General features: G+C 37.8%; 1 pseudogene; it reads right to left on the bottom strand.

Annotated features, from left to right (window-relative positions):
- Positions 1 to 5148: 5148 nt before the first annotated feature.
- LOC105992456 lies at positions 5149 to 6007 on the bottom strand (annotated as a pseudogene).
- Between the last annotated feature and the right edge of the window lie 16645 nt (positions 6008 to 22652).

The raw sequence follows: 22652 nt of genomic DNA, 5'->3' as shown, positions 1-22652 counted from the left end.
ACACACACACACACACACACACACACACACACACACACACACACACAGGCACAACAAAAAAAAAACAGACCAAAAAAAGAGATACTTTTGTGTGCCTTTGCTGGGGTACTTATCTGCTTTTAGCTGGCTTCCTCCCACTTCTAACTGATTCTGGACCCCCATAATTCCAATGTATACCTGGTCCCAACTAACATGGAGTGAGAGGGTATGAAGCTCAGAACCCGTGGCAGGTTGTGTATAAGCCGACCTGAATACCAGAAAACAAAGGCTTACTTTTCATATATCTCTGTCTTTTGGAAGTATTCGGTGCCCACCTTTTAGAATTGTGGCCTACCAGACATACAATATTTTCTTCCAGGCACAGGGATGTTGAAATTCCACTTGGTATCTGCTGAGGCGCCCAGGCAAAATGTGGATGAAATGGCGTCGAAGTTCAGCATGTTAAGATGCTTGAACATGGTATAATTTGCTGTCCCTAACTGTGCCCTTCTCCTTCCCAGATTTACTGTCAGAAAGTGGCTCTCTCCCAGCTGGGAATGATCATGGGCAAGAGGCTCCAGATGATGCTCTTAGGAGACTAAGGTGTTTTGAGAATGGCCATGACCTTGAGAGATTCTAACAATCTAAGAATCTAACAATGTCCCACCTGATCTTACTTCCAGTGGAATTTTAATGATGTATCAAATCAGTAACCTCCACGATGTCTTATTCAGGTCCCCTAACAGTTCCTTCCACCCAAGCCTCATTGACACATTGTTATGACATCAATCAACCTTCCCCTGAAGAATAGGGCAGATTTTCTGGGTAGCTTGGATTTTGCCCCCAGTAATCCCTATGACCATGGAATCCTCACAGCTGGCTCCCAATCACTGGTAACTTTAGAACCATGGAACTCTCTAATAAACCAGTCAGATACCTAAGAAGGCCCCTTCCTAGCCTAGCAACCCTCATCGGCTCCACAGGGAGCCACTCCCTGACAGTAAATCTGGGAAAGAGAGGGAGGATGTTGGGGGCAGTAAATTACACCCTGTTCTAGCATCTTGACATGCTGAACTTTGACCCCACTTCACCTATGTTTTACCCAGGTGCCTCTGCAAATACCAAGTGGTATTTGAGAATTCCAAGGCCCAGGAAGAGGCACCTAGAAGAGAATTCTATTCCAAGGCTTATTTCTGCAGGTATAAATATTGTGGAAAAAAATGTTTCACAAGTACTTCCACTTCATGAGTCACCTGTACAAATACAAGGGTCTTTCTTACATGCTGATGAGCTTGAATGATATGTACAGATACATACCAGAAACTAACTACATAGGTTCGATTGGTGCAACCCATAATTCATGAGATCTGGCTTTCAGGCAACATCAAAGGACTCATTAGATTACAGGATCCCAGATTCTCAGGCCAACAGTGGACAAATGGATGGTCCTCTTGCTCCTAGCCTTTTATCAATCTCATTTCCCCCTCATTTTGGCTTCATCTACCCAGATCCTGCTTGCCTCTAGCTAGGTTGTTTCTTTGGTAGGTGGTGGTTGAGATGAAACCACAGGAAAGTTGGGAAGCAATGTTGAAGCCTAAATGAACCTCTGGAACTTCTCAGTGATTCCTTACCAATCTGGGACCAATCCCACCATGTAGCCAGTTGAGAAAGATAGGAGATTTTATTAAAAAGCTAAAAATATCTTTAGTAATCATTTGATATTGTACTTTCCTGGCAAGGGTGAATCATGAGTTCAAGCACAGTATTACCAAAAGGAAAAAGCTAAAACAGGTATTAGGGGGCCTATCCTGCTTTGTTTTCCCTAAGATTTTGGGGTAACAACTATCCTGGTAACTCAATCAGGCACTTTGGATCTTCTCTGTGGAGGCTCTTGGGTTTGAATTAGGCCTTATACTTGTTAGACAAGTTCTCTATTGCTGAGTCATTGCTCCATTCCTGGAGGAATAAGACAAGGTCTTATTTTTTTCCTGGAATGTGCTTAGACAGGAAGGTTAGGCATCCTGTGGTTCCTGGGATGAAAGGTGTGAACCTAGCTTACAATTAATCTCTTGGACTTTTCTTCCTAGACTGGTCTTTAATCTTGATTTTTTTGAATTTCAGCTTCCCAAGAAGCCAGTTTAGCAGTCCATTTTACTGACTTGAAAACTAAAAGTAAGCAAGGAATTTGGCCAAATTATCAAGTAGCAGAGTCAGGATCCTAACTAGGATCTGACTGGCCTAAAGCTGAGTCTCTTCCCAAAGAGCATGCCTTCTATACATATTGGCCCTAGTCCAGTCTCCTGCCAACTGCCAATTGATGGCCACAGATAAATAACTCAAGTTGTGATTTCTTATGTTTAGGGAATTTTGACCTTGGTCCAGTGAATTTCCCTTAGGGGTACAGTGGCCACATGAAAGAGGAGTCACAAAAGAAGCAAATTAGAGAGGTTTTTGGAAGATGACCTTTGAATCCTGTGACATTCAACATCTAGTAATCCCTACAGTGAACTGAATGGGTGAGTCATGAGGATAAGATATTTAGGAAAAGAAAACGCTGTAAGCACTTAGAAGAAGCATCCAGAAGCTTCTACTATACAGAGCCAAGGCTGTGCAGATTGATGGTAAAGAGCACAAAGACAACTACCGGATGTATCAGGGAAGGAAAGATGCTTGAGTTAGGGCCCAATGATTCATGCGGTTATCGCTACCTCCTACTTACTTCCTGGACATATGCCGTTGGTCTGTTGGTAGCCTGCTAGCCTTGAAAGGAAAAGCTCAAGGACATGTACGAGCTGAGTTCAAGTCCCAGGACTGGCACAAAACAGCAGCTACAACAATAACAACACCAAACAAATCAAGGGAAGTCATCTCACAAGATAAGAGGTTATGTGGTCCATATTTGGCCCACCAGTTAGACCTTTATATAACTGGCTTCAGTAAGTGTAGCTATTTAGTAAGTAGGCTTTTCTTCAGAGTCTTGTAACTGCAGGGAAGCTATACCATGCTTTCAGAGTGGCTCTGTTAATGGTGTATCTTCACTGGATTTGAAATGAGGGGAAAATTTCATAAGCTGATTTCTCTAGTCTCCTTTTGAAATTTTTTCTCGATATTGATACCTTTAGTCTTGGTAGAGCTGAAGATGTATAGAATATTGCAACCTATTCCCTTGCAAATTATGAGCTTTGGGTTTGTACGTCTCTTCCTGGCTCAAAGGATGATTATGTTGGCAGTAGGGTAGACATTTCATCTGTTGACATCTTGTTATGCTAATTTTTTTGATTATTTATTTTATCAATTATTTATTTAAGTAAATAATTTATATCTAATTATTAATTATTTGTTTAATTATACAAGTAGTATACTTAGGGTTGAATGCACACAGTTAAGTTTTCCCACAGGCTGTAATTTTGAGCAGTTACAACCATGTAACTAACCATGTATATAATTGAGATGATAATGTTGCTCTCCATAACCTAGAACAGTACAATGGCATACTGAAGCTGTAGACATGGGACCAGACACAGAGAGAGCAGAATGAGTGGGGATAAGGAGCCCGGGGTTCCTGTCAGCAAGCTTATTTGTTGAGTTTAGTACAAGGAAAGTTTCTATAGGTCAAAACAGTCTATCCGTGTAGCACACAAGGTTTTAACATATTTTGTTGCTACAGTTATTGACATAAGATAGAGTTTGTGTACATAGTAAAATTTATTTCTGGGCAGAGAGACACAATAAATGTTTTTGAAATTTGTAGCTGTGACTTAGACATTGTTTTACTCCCTTTATCTCAACTGTCATAGGGTCCAGTTCTCAGCCTTCTGAGCACTGGAGAGGTGGCATTTTAACCTCTTAATCCTTTCCTGGTCTCACAGCTGAACTTCAGAGTTCCCTGCAATAATAATGTTGTCTATCTACTGTAAGGAAATAAGATAAGGTATGAAAAGAATTTAGCACAGTATCTGGTAGGTAGTCTGTTAACAGCTTAATTAATAAATACCAAAGTAGTATAATCAATTACTCTTGGTGCTTTGACTTTAAAAATATTTTGGGTAGTATCTACCAAATTCACCCTTCTCCCATGTGTTTTTTTCTGATCCTATTGTCTCTCCTTAACCATTTCATACACTGAAATGCTATGCCCAGGTAGACTTGGCTCAGGTATTTTAGACCTGGCTTGGCTATCTCATGACCATTATCTCCATATGAACACAAATTTCTATTTGAGTACCTCCCCTCCTCACCAGACTGTGATCCATATCCCTTCTCCGCCTTGACTCTAAAATGACCTTGGATAACTTTTCTACTCTCCTTTATTCTGCATTGTGTTTTGCTCTCTAATACACTTCCACATTGATTTGACTAAGATGACAGTCTTGTCATTTGGAGAAAAATGTTTACAGGTTTCCATAATTCTCTTTCTAAAGCACAAAACAATTTTGTCATTAAATCCTGAACGTTCTCCTTAGTTCCATTTCAAGATGGTTTTCCCAGAGCCAGATGAAAGCCTTCAGAATGACTTATGACAACTATCAAGTGACAGTGGCATTCTTACGCCATATTGTTTCTAATCCACAAGAAAAGGGTGACAGGCATTGCAGAGTATAACCACTTTCACTAGAGAATTTATAAGATACTAAACCTCCCAGAGTCAGCAATTTGAATTATTTTTTTCAAGATTTGGATTATCAACTTCTTTCACACATTCTCTCTCTGTCTCTCTGGGTGTGGGTGTGTGTCTAAAAATGTTTGTATTAGTTTCTTATCTCCAAATCACCAAGCTAAAGTATCTGTAGACACTAAATTTGACTATCTTATAAAATATAGTTCAGTTATATAGCAGAGAGATTCACATTCATTTCTAAAAATAACTAATGATGATTAGACATAATAATATGCCCATTTTTTCTTAAGCATCTGAATAAAAACATCTTTTTCCCTTCCATGTTAGCTGCTAGAGACAGAAAACAATTTTATTTGGTAGTAGAGGAACAAGATTAGAATCTGTGTAGTAGTCCAAACTATGTGGAATTTTTCTTCCAAGTGTGCTCTTCACTTTTCATTGATATTGAAGAAAGAGAACTTGGCCATTGAATGACTATACCTGTCCCTATTGTGTAGCTCATGAGTAATTTTTTAAAGATCTAATCAATTATTTATTACTCTTAAAGAGTCTTATTTTTGACTGGACTCAGAACTCAGAGAGGATAGCCTTTGTCTCTTGGCAATCTGTTCCTGGCATTTTTTGCAAGGTGGGGGGTGGTCTTTCTTTACTCTCTTGGCCAAAATCTTAGAATATTCTGCAGTTACCGCCTTGTTTTTCTTAGTATGTTGTTTCTTCAGAGCAATATGATGACATTTGTGTTGTTGAATACATGGACTAACAAGACTCTGGATCTTGGGTGTTTTGGACCTCAGTTTTTTTTTTTTACCTCTTTATTCAAGGGTTTTTTCACAACATATTGACAGACATCATCTTTTTTAGAGATTGAAAGTTTGTGTATTCTGCTAGCTCATTTGAGTCCCAGACAGTGTGGCATAGTAGTATCTGTTAGTCCAGGAATATCTTTTCTTCTTCCTCCTCCTCCTCTTCCTCCTCTTCCCCTTCCTCCATCTCTTCCTCCCTCCCTTCCTCCTTTCCATCCTTCCTTCCATTCTGTTTCTCTCTCTTTCTTTCCCTCTCTCCCTCCCTCCTTCCCTTCTTTTCTTCCTTCTTTTTTTTAAAACAATATCCATTTTGAGACCACTTACATTGGCATCCACAGTGCAACCCTGAACAGATTTGTGCTTTCTCTCCCCAGCTCTCCTTGATTTGTAACAGGAATGCTCAGTAACAAGTGATGTCAGCCATGGGTCAAGACACTCTACTTTATGGGACCACCCTACACTTCCACTCTTCACCCAGAGTTTCAGTGGCAACTTCTGTGGCAATATGCTTCTCATAGAAAGTATAAAGTTTGCATCAGTTGTCCACTTCAATAATGAGTTTCTGGAAGTCCAGAATCTCCTTAGGGAAAGAGATATTCAGCTTCATCTTGATGCAGCTGTTTGCTTAGGGGGTGCCACGAAAAAGAGCTGGTTCAGAGTAATTTAATCATGAAACCTAGGCTACATTAGTCCTAACATTCTCATAGGTCCAAAGAAGACTATTAACAGGACTTATGGAACATAACTATCATGTATAGGCCAGAAAAATCCTTTATAAATGAATGACATTTATTCACCTAAAATGCTTACCACCTTTTTGTATTAATAATATAAATAATGCCACTCAAAAAGTCCTGATATTTTAGGAATCTTGTTTTATCCAGCGAGGAAGCCTAACGTTTTATTTACCCTAAAAACCTTCAGGTGGGTTTTTGAAAATGCAGAGGCATAATAAAGATTTGAAAATTTGAGTAGGAAGCACTCTATTATGTAGAAAGTTTTCTTTCAAGGTAGAATGATTGAAGTTTTTTTTTTTCATTGTGGTTTTCCCTCACCATAATGTGCTTAAGTGTAGGGTTTTTTTTTTTTTTATAGAGCTTGAATTTTATGGTAGAGTTTGAGTCTATGGTTTGATGTTTTTCTCATTTTTGAAAAATTCTAGAATATTGTCTCCTCAAATAGTATATCTATCTCTTCTTATTCTCTGCTACCTGTGTTTCTGGAATACCAATTATATTCATGTAGCAACCGTTCATTGTTTCCCATGGATCTCTTCCTCTTTTTTTCCTGTAATTTCCGATTCTTTTCCTGGGTATACTTTAGTATCTATGTATATTTATTTCACTCAATTTTTCTTCAGCTGTGTTTGATGTAATGAGAGAGAATATTTTATAAATAAATTATTCATTTTATTTATAAAACATGGAGTAACTGTCAGGAATTAAGCTTGGTCTTAGAGGTACATCAGTGAAGAAAATAGACAAATATACTGTCCTTTGTTAAGCTTACATTCTTTGGAGGGAGACAGACTAACTCCTCCAAAATGTAATAATAAGTACATATACTGTGAAATATTTCAGAATTATTTCAGTGTTAAACACCGTGGGATAAAAATGAGCCAAGTTAGATCTCAGGAAGGAAGTGAAATTAAAGCCAAGGCTGAAGAGGAGATGATAAAAACAGACCAGAAGTAGGCAGGATGTACCTGACCCTGTATTTTAGTAGATCATTCAGGCTGCTGTTGAGTATTGGAGCAAGACTAGGAGCCATGAACTAGTAATGGACCATTGAAATGACTCTGGCTCTGTCCATGCTAGTGGCAGAGGAAATGATGAGGGAATGAACTATGTTATGAAAATAACTCAAAGGACGACCAACAGATTTGCCAGTGGAGAGGGGACTGCAGATGTAATGTAGAAAGAAAGAAAAATGTCAAGGGGGCATCCAAGTTTCCAGTCTCTGAGCTGAGGAATTGCCATGAATGGGAGGTAGAAGTTCAGACTGGAGCACAATTACACCACAGTATTTGAAAGTTGCTATAATTAAGCAAATTCACAAGTGTCAAATACTTTATCTTTGGTTTTACTTATGACCTTACATTTTATTTTTATAGCTTGTTTATTGCCTATTGCCTCTTTTAGAATGTGAGCTCGAAGAGAGGTGAGATATTTTCTAACTTTCGCACTCTTAAATCTTTTTTTTAATTGTGAAAATACCACACAGAGGGGTTACAATTACATTGGCAAGATAATGAATACATTTCTTAAATCTTAAATTGTTTTCTTGGCAAAACCAACCAACCAGCCAACAAACAGAAATGTTCTTTATAAATATTATTTGTTGATCCAGTAAATTAAAGAATTCTATAGTTTTCCAAATTTCAAGCACATGGGTTTGAGGGTTTCATATTATATAAACAGAACATAAGCAGAATATAAAACTAAGTTCCTCTATCTATCCATGAATTTTAAAATTAATAGTGATGTTTATTTGGCTTAGGAAGCAGGTTAACATAGTGACTCCCAGCATGGGTTTTGGAGACAGTGAAAACTTGGTTTGAATCCCTGAGGAGCTATTTTCTAGCTGAATGACTTTGGGAAAATTACTTAATTTCTTTTCTTTTTTTATTGTTGGTCGTGGGACTTGAATTCTTAATTTCTTTATGCCTCTTTTTCTTCTATAATTTGACACAAGTGGTTTTTTTATTTCTTGCTATTGTTTCTAGCATATTTATAAGGTACCATTTGATTTTTTGTAGCTTTGTATGTTCCTCACCCATGGTATAACCCTTGTTTTCACTCTATTTGATGTCGTTATCATTTGGGGAGGGGAAGGGCAAAAACAAAATGTTTAAATAGGGATACAGGTTGACCCATTGTAACAATGAGATGTACAAGACACTATGTTGAAAAGTGAACTTTACAATTTAGGTGGGGGTGAGGGGACTGTACTTGTGGAGATGGGAGGGAAGGGATGGTAGGGGAAAAAAAAGGAGGAGGCTACAATGCTTGATAAGAAATGTACTCATTACCTTGCTCATGTAACTGTAACCCCTCTGTACAGTATTTTCACAATAAAAATCTTATTAAAAACAAAATAAGGAAAAAGAAAAAAATTATCTTTGAAGGTTTTTGGGGACTGAAATAAAATTATGCTCATAATAGGTATAGGGGACACAGAAAGTGCTCCATGTCAGAATTGCTATTATAATTGCTATTATAATTGCTGATATGTCTGACTATATCTCACTGACATAATGTTTGTAAATACTTCATTATATGTTTTGTTTTGTTTTACATTTTCTGTGGAAACCACATGCCCTTCCCCCATTGCATCATAGTTTTTTTTTTCTTTCCAATTAAAGCTTTCCTTTTACTGGCCATTTCCCCCAAATTTAACTCCATACTGCAGCATTTTAAATGATGGCATTTTTAAGGACTAAAGATTAATGGGAAGGATTGTTAGAAGAATAGCAGCCATATAAATTAGGCAACAAATTTGAACAAATGTTAGTTAGCTGACTTCAAATTCATGTTTAGAGGCTTTTCATTCCAAAGCCATCATACCTACTATAATTCTTATATTAAGGAATAGGAATCCCTAAAGGTGAAGTTCTCTTCTTTTACTTTGTGGTTGGGGAAATTAGTGGAGTGATGAAATAATACAGAAAACATAACACCACCGAAATATCCTTCTGTAGATGTGTAACTGACAGCTTTCTTCAACCTAAGTCTCAGAAGATTTGTTAACTTTGTCTTAAAGACCAGTAATGAGTGAGTAAGGAAGGATGACTGAAGGAGAAGGAGTGTGGAGAATAAATGTTGTTATCAAGGGCAAATTGGTTCTGAGCAGGTCTCTGCACCATTGGGAGTCAGCGTGGAAAAATATGTCAGAGCTTTTTCTGTATGGGGCAACTGTAAACCTCTAGCTATGGGATGTTAAAAAATGTATAACCTTTGTTTCTTCAAAGGAATAAAATGTCCAATTCAATGTTTTTGGATAGTGTAGTGTGGATACAGCAGTTGGTGAAATATGACTATTATCCTAAGTGCAATTTGGTCTCTTCTTAGATCACTACCAAGAAACTTCAGAATTTCATTGTAAAAGTGTTTTGACTTGGACAAAAAAAAGTCTACTGAATTCCCTAGTAGAACTCTAAATATCTCCTGGTGCTAAGGAGAACAGAATATAGGAGCAGCTGTTCTGCAGAGTTGAGATGATGTTGCTGTTGGTAGAAGCTGGCTTCGGAGCTCTAACCATACCCCCCACCTCCATTATATCTTGAGCAGTAATGATGCTGTCTAGAAATAATGTAGCCAGCTAAGGTGTGATGGCCTTTAAATGCAGCATTACAGAATGATACAACAAATGGCATTTTTCCAAAGGATAAATTTCTAACCCTGAGGCATATATGCTCTGAGAGGGATATATGCAGGGGAGGGGAGGGGAGACAGAACAAATGCCAGATTGTCAGGAGCTGAGTAAAGTTAACCATCTCGACTGAGTATATAGAGCTACAAGGAAAGAATTTCACCCTCACCTTGGAATTTTGCATTGGGAGAGGTGCTGGGTGTTACTTACATGAAATTAATGAAAGAATGGCTACTTTATTGGCTACATAACTGGGTACAATTTATGGCCCTACTTGTCCTTTCCCTACCTCCCCTTGGCCCTTAGCTACCTCACTTTATGGTGGTAAAGACAGATCGTACGTGAATCCATCAATTTGCATATAGAAGTAGTTGGCATTCTGGCATTTCTACCATTTACTGGCAGTGATGACTCACTATGGTAGTTTCTGAGCTCATATCATTGTGCTGACTGACTGCTCCCAAAAGAACTGAATGTCTTCTACCTCAATGTGGCCAGGAAGTCAAGCATGTGTTTAGAGTTCTGGGAACCCCAGGGGATTACCCACAGTACTTTAATGTAAGGGCAGATTAACTTCTAGGGGAGAAGTTTTAGCATATTTTCAATTGTTTTCAGCATATTTTCAAATGTTTCCATAAACCCTATAAGCTTACTGACTGGTTGGTATGCCCTTGCTACACCTTCTTCCTCTTTCAAACTCTAACCCAACATCACATCTCACCAGTCTCAAACCTTCTCTAGCTGATAAGATTAACAGCAGAACCTCAGTAAAGAAACCACAGCTGTAACAAGCATCCCCAAAGAGTTATCTGATGTGTGGAGAGAATGACAAAGAGGTAAGGCATAATTAGGGTGTGAGGAAGTAGCCCTGAAGAAATGATGCGAGAGCTATCTCCTACTAGCTCAGGCTTATAATCCTAGCTACTCAGGAGACTGAGCTCTGACTAGGCTCTGCCAGCCTAGACAGAAAGTGCATAAGAATCTTATCTTTAATTAACCAGTAAAAAAAAAATTGGAAGTGGAGCTGTGTCTCAAGTAGCATAGCACCAACCTTTACTAAGGGACAATGCCCAGGTTCTGAGTTCAAACTGTAGTACACAGACACACACACACACACACACACACACACACACACATAGTTGGGGTGAGAGAGGACAGGTTTAGTAGATGCTTTTCATTCATGAGCAAAGTGGACTTGTTGTCCAAAAAAAATTCTCTACCCAACTTTGAAATTTAGAACATTTTATATCAGCATGTTTTCTTTTACATTTGTAGATTTTTTTAATTGTTATTTTAAGTAGATGTGTAAGGCCTACTCCTGAGTTTTTGGACTATTGTCCTGGATGGTGCCCACGACATTGATGTTAAAAAAAAAATCTCAAACATATTTTAGAGGAGCCAATGTTGAGAACAACTGCTAGAAAACCATTAAAACAATATGAGCAAGATTTTTTTTTTGCTAATTCTGGGATTTGAACTCAGGGCCTCTCATGCTCTTGCTTGTCTTATTTGCTCATTGCTGGTCCTCTACAACTAGAGTCATATCTCCAGCTTAGCAAGGTTTTTTATGCAATATTCAGTGTTGACAAAGGCATCAGAACTAGGTGTTCAATAAATACAACTGTATAAAGTTTAAGTGAAAATTATGAACTTGTAGAAGAACATTTAATATTTCATTTCAAATATATCAAAACTGAATATTTTCTTTTTGTCTGACATTTAAGGTGCTGTAGCTATTCTAAAAAAAATCCAACATGGACCAAGATAAATAAGTTTGCTTTACAGTGTTTCTATGACAGATTAGTTGGAAATAATTTAAAATTTTTGAAATAGGATTAGTGACTTTAATTTTTATATCAATTCTGATTATAATATATAACTGATAGATATGATATCAAAATGCTTAGTGACTTGCAAAAGTACTCAAGTTATAAAGAAAGCAAGTTATGAAGTAGTATGTATAATACCAGTGTTCAAGACAGAATTGGAAAAGAGGAGCTGAAAATATGGCTTAGTGGTAGAGTGCATGAAGCCCTGGGTTCAACTCCTCAGTACCACATAAACAGAAAAAGCTAGAAGTAGCACTGTGGCTCAAGTGGTAGAGTGCTAGCCTTGAGCATAGAAGAAAAGCTCGGGGACAGTGTCCAGGCCCTGAGTTCAAGCCCCAGGTCTGGCATAAAAGAAAAAAAAGAAAAAAAGTGATGCTAGAATTGGAAAAGATGCAGCCTATGTCACTGTTGAATAAATTGATGGCACAATTTTTGCTAGTTTGAATTATTTGAAAATATTTACAATGAATTATTTTCATGTAGAAAGGTTACAATTTTTACAAGAATGTTAACAAAGGAATCCAAGCATTGTTAGAAGGACAAATGTTTCACCTCATGAGACTACTTCAAAGAACAGTACAAACAGAAATTCCAACTTGGAAGATTACCACATAATGTACTTGATAAACATACACAATCTTCAACTCCTTCTTTATTAGAAGAATCCCCCAGGCATCTCTGATGAATGCTTTAGCTTTAAACAGGTTTTTGTGAGTTCCCAGAAGAATTTAGCCTCTAAGGTCTCAGTTCTCCTTCTTTTCTTTCCTAAGTCTCTTATGTTTTTGAATAGCATCTCAGAGAATCTCAGTTAATTTGGACTGAGTTTATGGAGTTAATCTCATATCCTTGTGGTTGGTAGTCTTGAGTAATTAAAAGAGCAACAAGTATCCAGGGTGGCCAGGGCACTCCTCCCATCCCCAGCCCCAAGCAAGTTGTTGAGCTCCCTGGGCTGATTCCCTATGGCTACTCAGCATTTCTGCACCATTTTGAGTGTCCAAAGAGAGCCTGGCCAGGCAATCCAGGTCAAAAGACCATCCATTCATTTATCCACTCATTCATTGATTCATCCAGTTCTCTGGTGGCCAGTAGAGGAACCATATGTTGTAAACCATATACTGCACCAATGAAACCACTCATTCATTTACTCACTGGTTGATTCACCAATTCTCCATTCATTCATTCATAGAAATGTCATTGAATAATTATTGTATGCCAGCACGGTGTGGTCTTCTGAGGTGCCATAATAGCTTCAGAAGGCTCTCCAGAGGTCTTTAAAGTATTCTTTTCTATTTCTTTGCATTTAGAGGGAGGTAGCTCATTGATTCAAGAAGAAAAAGATCACTGTTCCTAGAAGTCATATACTTTGTGTGTATGCATGTGTGTATGTAAATGTGTGTGTGACCCTTTTCTCTGCTTTTGTTGAATCTCCATCTGTTCTAACCATCCCTTGATTCCTCCCTAGGAGAGGCTGGTAGGCAATTTCCTTCTCATTTCCACAGCATCCTAGCTTGATTCTGTGAAGTAATACTCTGGCCTATGATTCCTTCCTCTGACACTTCAGTGAATTGATTTTAGAAGCAATTAAGAAATCTCCCTCTTTGCTTGTCTATTTAGTATATTTTAATATCATAATGCAAATAAGTTTATTTGTTTGTTTCTGCTCAGCAGTCTAACATGGCTTTATCTGGTAGACAGATGGGGCTGTGTTGTGCTTTTGGGACTGTTAAAATTGTCAGTACCAGCTTGCTGTGAGTATGTGACAGATAGACTGATATCAGAGGCTATTTGCTCAGAAGAAGAAAATCAACTTTGGAGCACAGATACCAACCAATGAATTCTCCTCTATTCTTACTTATCCTCATTGATTCCATCAGTGGGACAATGAAACTCTTTGCATCCTGGAAATTGGATGATTTGGAGGAAGACTGCCTCATCAAACTCAGCCCCAAAGTATACTTTTTGATATTAAAAGTTGGAGTCTTGCTAGCTAGGCTTACCAATGTTCAGAAGGAAAGGCATATGGGACTTTCTTTTCTCCTCCGAATTGGTACCACCTTTGTCTGTGGCCTCCGAAGACTACATTGATTAGTAGCCAGGGACCAACTCCTTCTACAACAAATATTCTGTTTGGAGGATATCTGGTCCATGCTTAGATGGTTGCTTTCCGAAGAATGTGTAGACAGTCACAGCTGAAAGAAACTACAAAGATGTTCTTTAGGGGTGAAGTTCAAGAAACAGGCAGAGGAAATGCAAAACAAAACACTTTTTCTGTGTATGTGTAGGAAAGAGAATAACAAATTTAACATTTTTGCCAGACAATTGCTAGTTCCATTCATAGTTTCTTCATTCACCACCTAGTAATAAAGTGCTTTACTTAATCTACCTAAGCAAGCCTCAGCTTTCTACTTGATCAAATGGAAATAATATTAATAACTCTCTAAGAATTAAAGTGATTGTCTATTATGGTTGCCTAGAAAATAGTAAATATAAATATCAAATATTTATATCAAATGTTTTATAACCATAATGAAATTATGAAATTATGATTCTCAACAGTATTATCTTCCTAACTTCTACTTGCCATGGAATCATTTATGTAGCTTATCACCATGTTATTTATTTTATTCAGTGTTTCAAAATATTCTCTTTGTTTAGCTGTTTCTAACTTGATATTTCACTTTTTCAATTTGTCAAATGCTGACCAATGAGTCCAAACAATCCTCAGACTGGGTTCCACTATTGAAGGCAGTATGGACATTTCTCAAAAACTGAAAATAGAACCAGCCCATGGGCTAGCAATACCATGCTTAGGCATTTATGCAATCCTTTCAATTTTTTCCTCCATGTGTTTGCATTTACTTGGGATTCATAAACACTATGCATAGTGTATGTTTATTTGGAAGTGGAATATAACTTGATATATCCACTTCAGTATTTGTAGATCTTAACGTATTGTTTGGATGCAGTAAGTTGTACAATAAATTTGTGATGAATAAAAAGATAAAAATAAGAAAAGAAACAGACACATGGATGAATGAGCAATGTATAGAACTTAGTTTAAATACTATGGATACATTTGATTCCTTCTAATGAGCTTGACATTGAGAAGAAGTGATATGAGAATATGAAAAAGATTAATTAAGGAGATCAAGGGGAGAATACTCTAAAAGAAATATCAAATCCTGTAAAAATTTATGAGACACAAAAATGACGAACTTCAGGCAAAGGGTTAGAGATTTATTCACAGAGGCAAAGTACCATGCTTATTTGAAAAGTGTGAGAGCAGTGGACTTAAATAGATGAAGGTCAGTCAAGATGGAAGGGCCAGCCAAGAAGCCACACAAAGGAGAATGGAGGGACACTCAGAAGTAGCAAACAAAACATGTCTCTTGTACTGATGCATCCCCACTCCTCTGCTCAGTCCCTCATGTACCCCTACAGCCAGCATACGTTAAAGAAAGGGGTGGAGCTGTCCTCCCTGGCAGACCTAACATTCTAGGCTTTTGATAGTTATAAAGGTGATGATTCTCTCTGGCTACTTCCTGCTGGCAAGGGGCATTGACCTTAGGGGTAAAAGGCAGAGTTGTCCAGTCTAGGAGAAGGCAGCAACTGTTCTTTGGTGGTGAATATGTGTACATGTCCTTAGATAATATCTGAAAGAAATCTTACAATGTGTTCTATCACAATAAGCAACTGGAAAGCTATTGGAGGGGATACAGACCTCTTCCTATGAATTCTACCTGTATATATTTGTATGCAATCATTTCTCAATATATATCTGTTGGTTGATTAGGAGAGTTGATTAATTTAGGAGCCATTGGCTCCTACTTCTAAGTCTAGCTTCTCAAAGGCTGAGACTTGAGAACCAAGATTTGAAGCCATCTGAGTAGACAAAACTGACTCTTCTCTCTAATCAACCAGTTAAAAAGCTGATTGCTAGGAGTATGACTTAAATGATAGGGTGAGAACTGTGAATGAAAAAGCTAAATGAGAACTCATGGCCCTGAATTCAAGTCTAATATTGGAAGGAATAAAGCCATCTTCCAAGTCCCTTTTCTCAACATTTGATCAGAATTCTACCTCAAATTCTATTCCCTTAAAAAAGTTTTGAGTGCACCTTAAAGAGCAAGTTTTTTCAGACATAGGATATTTTCTAGTGAGGAAACTTCCTTTGGACAGGAATTCATTTTATGGATCATAAAACTGAAGGCCAAAGAACAGATTTCTTTCTGGATGTCCTGGAGCTAGGAGAAGTTCATGATGACATTTTGGACTTTGAAGCTTAAAAGGGACATAAAACTTCTGTTTTACATTAGCTCAGGGAACTCTCCTGCAGAGAAGCTAACCACAAAGCCTCATGAGTTGCTACTTGGTATAAAGAAGGTTCACTCAGACCCTATGAACAAGGAATAGAACTGAACTGGTTCTTTTGACTAATAGAGGCTATTTTTGGAATTGGAAGCTAGAAGAGAAATTCAGATCAGGGATCTGAGTCATTCCTTGTTATTCTGGTTAATTACCACAACTCTGCTGGAGGGAAACTGACTATTGCTAAGTAGTAAAAATAGATAAGGCCACAAAGGAAAGTGAGTAATTGTTATGGAACTTAAAGGCACTTTAAGAAAGATAAGACTGGCATGAAAAGAAAAATCACAGGGAAAAGAAAATCTAGGAGGTTAGGGGGAGAAAATATTCTGGTATTCTTTGCACATAAACCAGCTAAAGCAATTAAATAATATTGTGTTTGCAATTTGGACATTTATTGTGATTCTATTAACTTCAATGGAAATAGCTTATTGGCAAATTTTGATTAGAAGGCTTTCAATAACTGCTAAATCATAAGACTTTGAAATGGAACAGGCCAGTCATATCCAATATAGAACAAAAAGTTAAACCTTTGAATTCTGTTCTACCAAGTATTTAATATAATGGTTGAGTCAGAGATAAGCATATTGGACCTTCAAAGTGAAAAATTAATGAATGTAAGGATGAGAGTTGTGAGTCATTTATTTACAGGATCAGTGCCAAAATGCAACAGCAAATTGAACTGTATGTCGTTGTACCAGTACCTTCAAAACTGTTTTTATCCTTTTTCATTTTGCTCTGTTCTTATTCACCTCAGCTATTCCTTTGCTTTATTTTCTTTTTCAGGTTTTTCTTTACTTTTTATGAACTTTTTTCCCTATCTACTTCTTTCTCTACCCTATTTCTTACTTATTCTTTGGTTGTATTTTTTTTCTTATTCTCTCCCTCATTTATTCTTCCTTCCTCTTCTTTTTTCTCCTTTACCTGTAAAATTAGATTGTTACATTAAATTATATGTATATATAAATCAGCATTTTTTATTTATGGGATTTTCCATGCCTAAAAATATTAAATTAATTTTAAATTAGTGATTGCTTTCTCACTTTCTGTCATCTATATACATAGATGTAGACATATGATAAAATTTTATGACCCATTCATTACTTAACGCCCAGAGACTGACATAGGTGGTAAAGCTAGAATGACAGAACATTTGGAATCCAAGATAATGGATAACCCTTAAAGTATTGGAAAACTCAGGCTTGAAGTACTCGAGGAGGATTAAGAACTCTGGTCATTTGAGAAGAGAATAATTAACTATGCCTGGGAGTGTTTAAGAAAGTTTCTCAAATAAGAGGATGTTTAAGAGGAGAGTAGTCTTTAAAACAGAATATAGCTGCAAGTAGAAAAGAGAGAAGAAAAAAGAAGACATTGCATCTTATTTGCATTTGACCTTTATCAAATTCTTCTTTAATCTGGAATGTCAGTGGATTTTATGAAAAGAAGTCCCAAGTGATAAACAGTCCCATCAAGGCCTTGGGAGTGAAAAGGCGTGGATAACTTCTGCCCAGAACAAGCTGGTAAGCATTCTTTTTGGGGTAAGTTTTGTTCTGGGTTTCCTGGCAGAGCCAGGGTTTTACAAAGAGGAAAAAAAAACAACCCTCAAATTTCCATTAAAGCACAAATCTCCATTAAAGTCCAAACCTCTCCAAAACGATATTAAGAAAAATAGTTTTCTGTGGTCACAAAGTGGGGTTGAAAAACAGGTTACCTGTAGCATTGGAGGCTGTTGTGAAATACTAATACTCACCAAAGGTCTCCTACAGGGAATACATTAGGAAGCTTTTTAAAAGTGATTTGACCACCTGGGCTTCCTGTTTTTTTCTTCATGGGTTGTAGCTGGGAGTGCCTGACACAATAGCCCATGGGTTTTCCTCTAAGTCCCATCACTAGTATTTCTCTCTGTCTCCTCTGCAACCTCTGAAGAGAACACTAGAAGCTCTTTAATTACCTGTGCACCTTGTATACAACCATAGAGAAGGAGGCATGGAGTCAGAGCTGGTTTCCTGGCTCCTTCCAAAAGCTGGCTGTTGGGACCCAATGATAAGCTGGGTAACCCTAAAGAGACCTCACAGCCCGCCTCACAGTCAGCTGCCTGCCTTCACACTGCACCAAAAGTAGCAATGCAAATTTTGTTAATAAACCTATAAGACTGTATCTTTCCCAGGGATATTTAGATTTCATTAAGAAGCTGACAAAAGAAATCTATGGACAGATTTTTGTTAATGGCATTTTGTTAAACAGAGATAAGATTGTTTGGAAAAATATGGGGTTATCAGAGGACACCCAAGTTCTCATAGCTCAATTCTAGCATGAAATATTGCGTCTCTGAGTCTCTTGCCTGGGTCTCTGTGCGAATTTTGGTCTGTAGATGAGAGGTAGACTGAAGAGTCAAACAAGGACATGGAACCCAATTAGCACCCACCTCTTCAGAAAAAGGCCATCTGGAGGCTTAATCTTGTGTCTTAAAACACTGGCAGCTTTCTTTCTAGAAAACTGCATTTGTTTTTAAAGAAATCATCCACTGCATCTTGACTTTTATGGAGCACTTTAATGTTTGCACAAAATTTCGGGAAATGGCAGGCTTAAAGTATTTCTGGGTAAATAGCTGGTTTTTTCCCCCTGTTTTTCCTGTGACCTGTGGAAGAGTCTTCTGAGTAAAAATTGAACTAAACAACTCATATAAAATCTTTGGATTTGTGGAAGAAATCCAAAGTTAGTTCAATGTCCTGTTTAAATTATTTAATAACACTTATATAAGTACATTTGTATGTATGGCATCTCTGACCTTTGCTGTGCTGTGTCTCAGCAAGATAAGGTACTAGGAAACTAATGCAGTGAGGAGGGAATATTTACAAGAATTCTTAATTGCAAAGACTCACAGAGGTCTTTGCTTTGAGAACAAAGGGTTATTGAGAGGTTGTCCTTATATTTTCATAAGAGTCCTGAAATTTCACTTTCATCATTTGTCAGAGCCTGCAATTCTATAGGGATCAATTTGTAAACAACTAGTTAAGTTTAGCTGGGGCAAATGGGAAGCTCACAGCTAGTACCAGGCAGCTGGAGTTGAAATAATAAGATGGAGTACACATTTCTTAGTCAAACACTGGTTTTTAATCTGTTTTGCTCTGCAGAACTTAAATATCACAGAACTACAGTTGTACGGCAAGACAACAGAGAAGACACATTTTGAGAGGTCAAATCTTGGAGTCTTCATTAAAAGGCCAGTGTCTGCATGGTGGACTCCTATCTCAAAGACCAGCAGCCAACAAATACACTTAACATTGTTTGGAAACTGAGCCATGAAGGCCAGAGAGGAAAGTAAGAGCAAAAACAATACACACAAACCACTTTAGCACCAATGGAGAGCTGAAGTATGATGCCCTGTTGACTGGTAAAGAGCCAGGAGCCAGGAACTAGGACATCAACACAGAGACATGTGGCATGATCTAACGGTGCCTGTGCTGGTATGGGCCTAAATAGGGTCAGGTCAGGAGGCAGGGTCACAGGAAACTGGAGTCCCAAGCATTGGACTGACAGGTTTAGTAACCTTTCAACCTGCTTCCAGGGATTCAGGCATTCCCTTACCTGGGATGGAGGAGGGCCTTCCCCCACCACGAAGACAAGATGCCAGATCCTACCATCCCCCTACTTCACTATCAATTCTCAACCATCCCTAGACATGAAAATGAGTACTTAACTAAAAACTATTAAATCATTAAAGAAACAAATTCCATGACTTCCTTTAGTTTCCTACATTATAATCTATCCTGGTTACTTGTTCACATTCTGATACTGCTCAGGCTATGAGAGCTCAAATCTGCAAAATCTGCAAATAAAGTACCTGGCTTCTTAAGAGCTTGGTATATGTGGAGAAGGGAAGGAAGGAACAGTATTTTGAGGGAGAGCTTTTGGGGGCATTGTTCATTCACTTGGAATATTTTGTATTGGAGCTGGAAGAGTAGGTGGTGTAGTCACTTGAAGGCTAGTAGTTAATTTCACAGAATCATTGTTCATACCATCAGTGACACAAGTGAAAGAATTAAAACATTTTCTGTCAAAATGCCTGCTTTCTTTTGGTTAACCTTGTGAGGTTTATTTTATTTTATTTTCTTCAAGTAGTTGCACAAAGGAGTTGCCATTTATCAAAGCAGTTTATGTATTCAGTGCACGTTGATCAAAGTCAACCCCTGTCAACATTTCCACTCATCTCTCCTATCTCCAATTCTTCCCTCACTCTTCTCAATTTTATAGGATATGCATTGAATTCTTGACTTCTTCTTCCCTTCATTTGTCTGTGAGAATTGTTTTATTCTGAAAACTTTCAGCTTTGGCCAGGTGGCATAGCCTGGTTATTAGTTAAATATTATTCCTGTTACATTTTAATTGAGGCATCCTAGTGTAAGTGAATTGAATTTTAGTTACATTCCATTTCTGTTAATTAAGACATTCTGTTCCTGTTAATTAAGGTACATCTCCTATGTTAGGGATAAAACATCTGCCCAACACACTTGTATACTTGTATTCTTGTCAGTAGGATGCCCTTCTACACAAGTTCCAAGTTCCTTTCGAGTTGGTGCCCTTATTCCTACATGGCACCCCAATGCCTGGAGATATCACCAACACAAGGAAGCAAGTGTTATTTGTGAGGCCAGTAATCCCTTAGTTACAGAGACTTCTGGCAAATGCAGGTCCCTGTCACTTGACTCCAGCTGCTGCTGCTTCTAATCAGATATCAGAAGTCCCACTTGTGCCAGTCTTTGTTAAACGGTAGGAGCTTCAGGAGAAGCTGGATGGGGACTGCAGAAACCAATCCCTCTTTAGTTTCTTAGTGATAGTGGAAGGAGCTCCAAAGTGGGATGTAGGACCTGTATATATCTGCAGCTATCATTGCTACAACTTTGGACAATGGCTATGCAGTGTTTCATCTGGCCATCAGCAGGAGCAGATCTGTTCTATACTAATAGAAATGTATTTATTTATTCAATGAGTTGGAAATGTTAAGAGGTCTGCTGAGGGTACTGTAAAACCCCAAGAGTGCTTACCTTCTCTGTGTCATAAGACAGAAAATTGTAGTAAAGTTGTATTAAGAGCACAATTCACCATTAGTAAACTTTGGCCAATGTGTTATGTAAGTATCCAGATTTCTAATAAGGTGGCATGGGCCAATTGTATCAAAATATGAAAGGGTGAGTTTTATCCATTTATTTGTGAAGTAAAACGTGTTCCCTTTGACTACTAATAAGAAAGAGTGCCATCTAGAGGCCCTGATTAGAACTTCACTGTAGTCTAGAGTCATCTTTCAACTTGACCTTGAGCTGGGTTGCTCTGTAATTCTTGTGCTCAAGATTGATAAGACAGGAAAGGCAGCAGTAGGAACCACCATATGGTGGTAGAGTGAGCCAGTGTGGGGACTAAATTGTGTTGACACAGAGTGACGCCCTGGACCTCACTTAATTGCTAAATAATGAAAAATTTCCCAATTTTCTAGAGCGATTCTAGTAATATGATAGCTTTTATGCTCTGGTGGTTTGCTTTTGGTCGATGTTAATCTTTTGTTTTTATAAGAAATAGAATGCAATAGAATGCAATGCTTAAAAACTTTGTTTTCTCTTTTCCTTGACATCAGAAAAAAGTATTTTTTTGTTTGTTTTGATTCACAGAGGATTTAATTAAATGGCTTGGCAACCTGTCTTGAACCTAAGTGCCTTCCAACTTCTTGCTCTGCCATCGTAGAAGGTTGGTTGATATTTCTTTTGTTTTAATTGTGAGAATACCATACAGAGGAGTTACAATTACATGGGCAAGATAACGAGTACATTTCTTATCAAGCATTGTTGCCTCCTCTTTGTTTCCCCTTCCTATCCCTTCCCATATTCTATTGATCTTGCTAGCTATGTCCTTTGCCATGCAGAAGCTCTGCAATTTCATGCAATCCCATTTGTCCAAACTTTCTTTGATTTGTTGTGTTTCTGGGTCTCTATTAAGAAAATTTTGGCCTGTGCCAAGGAGACCTAGGGTTTCCCTTAGTCCGTGCTGTAATGTTTTCAGAGTGTCTGCTTTGACTCCGAGGTCTTTGATCCATTTGGAGTTGATTCTGGTGCAAGGTGATATATAAGGATCTAGCTTTAGCTTTCGGCAAGTAGTTAACCAATTTTGCCAGCACCATTTACTGAAGAGGCTGTCTTTCTTCCATTCTATTTTTTTAGCTCCTTTATCGAAGATTAGATGGCTATAGGTCTGTAGGTTCATTTCTGGGTTTTCAATTCTATTCCATTGTTCCTGACGTCTGTTCTTGTGCCAGTACCAAGCTGTTTTGATTACTATGGCTTTGTAGTAGAGTTTGTAATTTGGTATTGATATTCCTCCAGCACTGTTCTTTCTGTTGAGGATCGTTTTTGCAATTTGGGGTCTTTTATTGTTCCATATGAATTTTTGGATTGCCTCTTCTATTTCCTTGAAGAATGAGGTTGGAATATTGATATCGCATTGAATTTGTAGATAGCCTTAGGAAGTATTGCCATTTTCACAATGTTGATCTTTCCAATCCAGGAGCATGGGAGTAAAAAAATATATTGTTGAAATAACATCTGTGATTTCAAAAGGTCCCCAAGGGGAAAATGTGTAAAATTAAAAAGTAGTAGGGAATATACAAAGCCATTTGAATTCTGCTTTGACACATGTAGT

The sequence above is a fragment of the Dipodomys ordii genome, unplaced genomic scaffold, assembly GCF_000151885.1.
Source record: "Dipodomys ordii isolate 6190 unplaced genomic scaffold, Dord_2.0 Scaffold84, whole genome shotgun sequence".
In the NCBI taxonomy this organism is placed as follows: domain Eukaryota; kingdom Metazoa; phylum Chordata; class Mammalia; order Rodentia; family Heteromyidae; genus Dipodomys; species Dipodomys ordii.
Note: the sequence above shows the minus strand (reverse complement) of the source record. Positions and strands in the feature narration are given on the sequence as shown.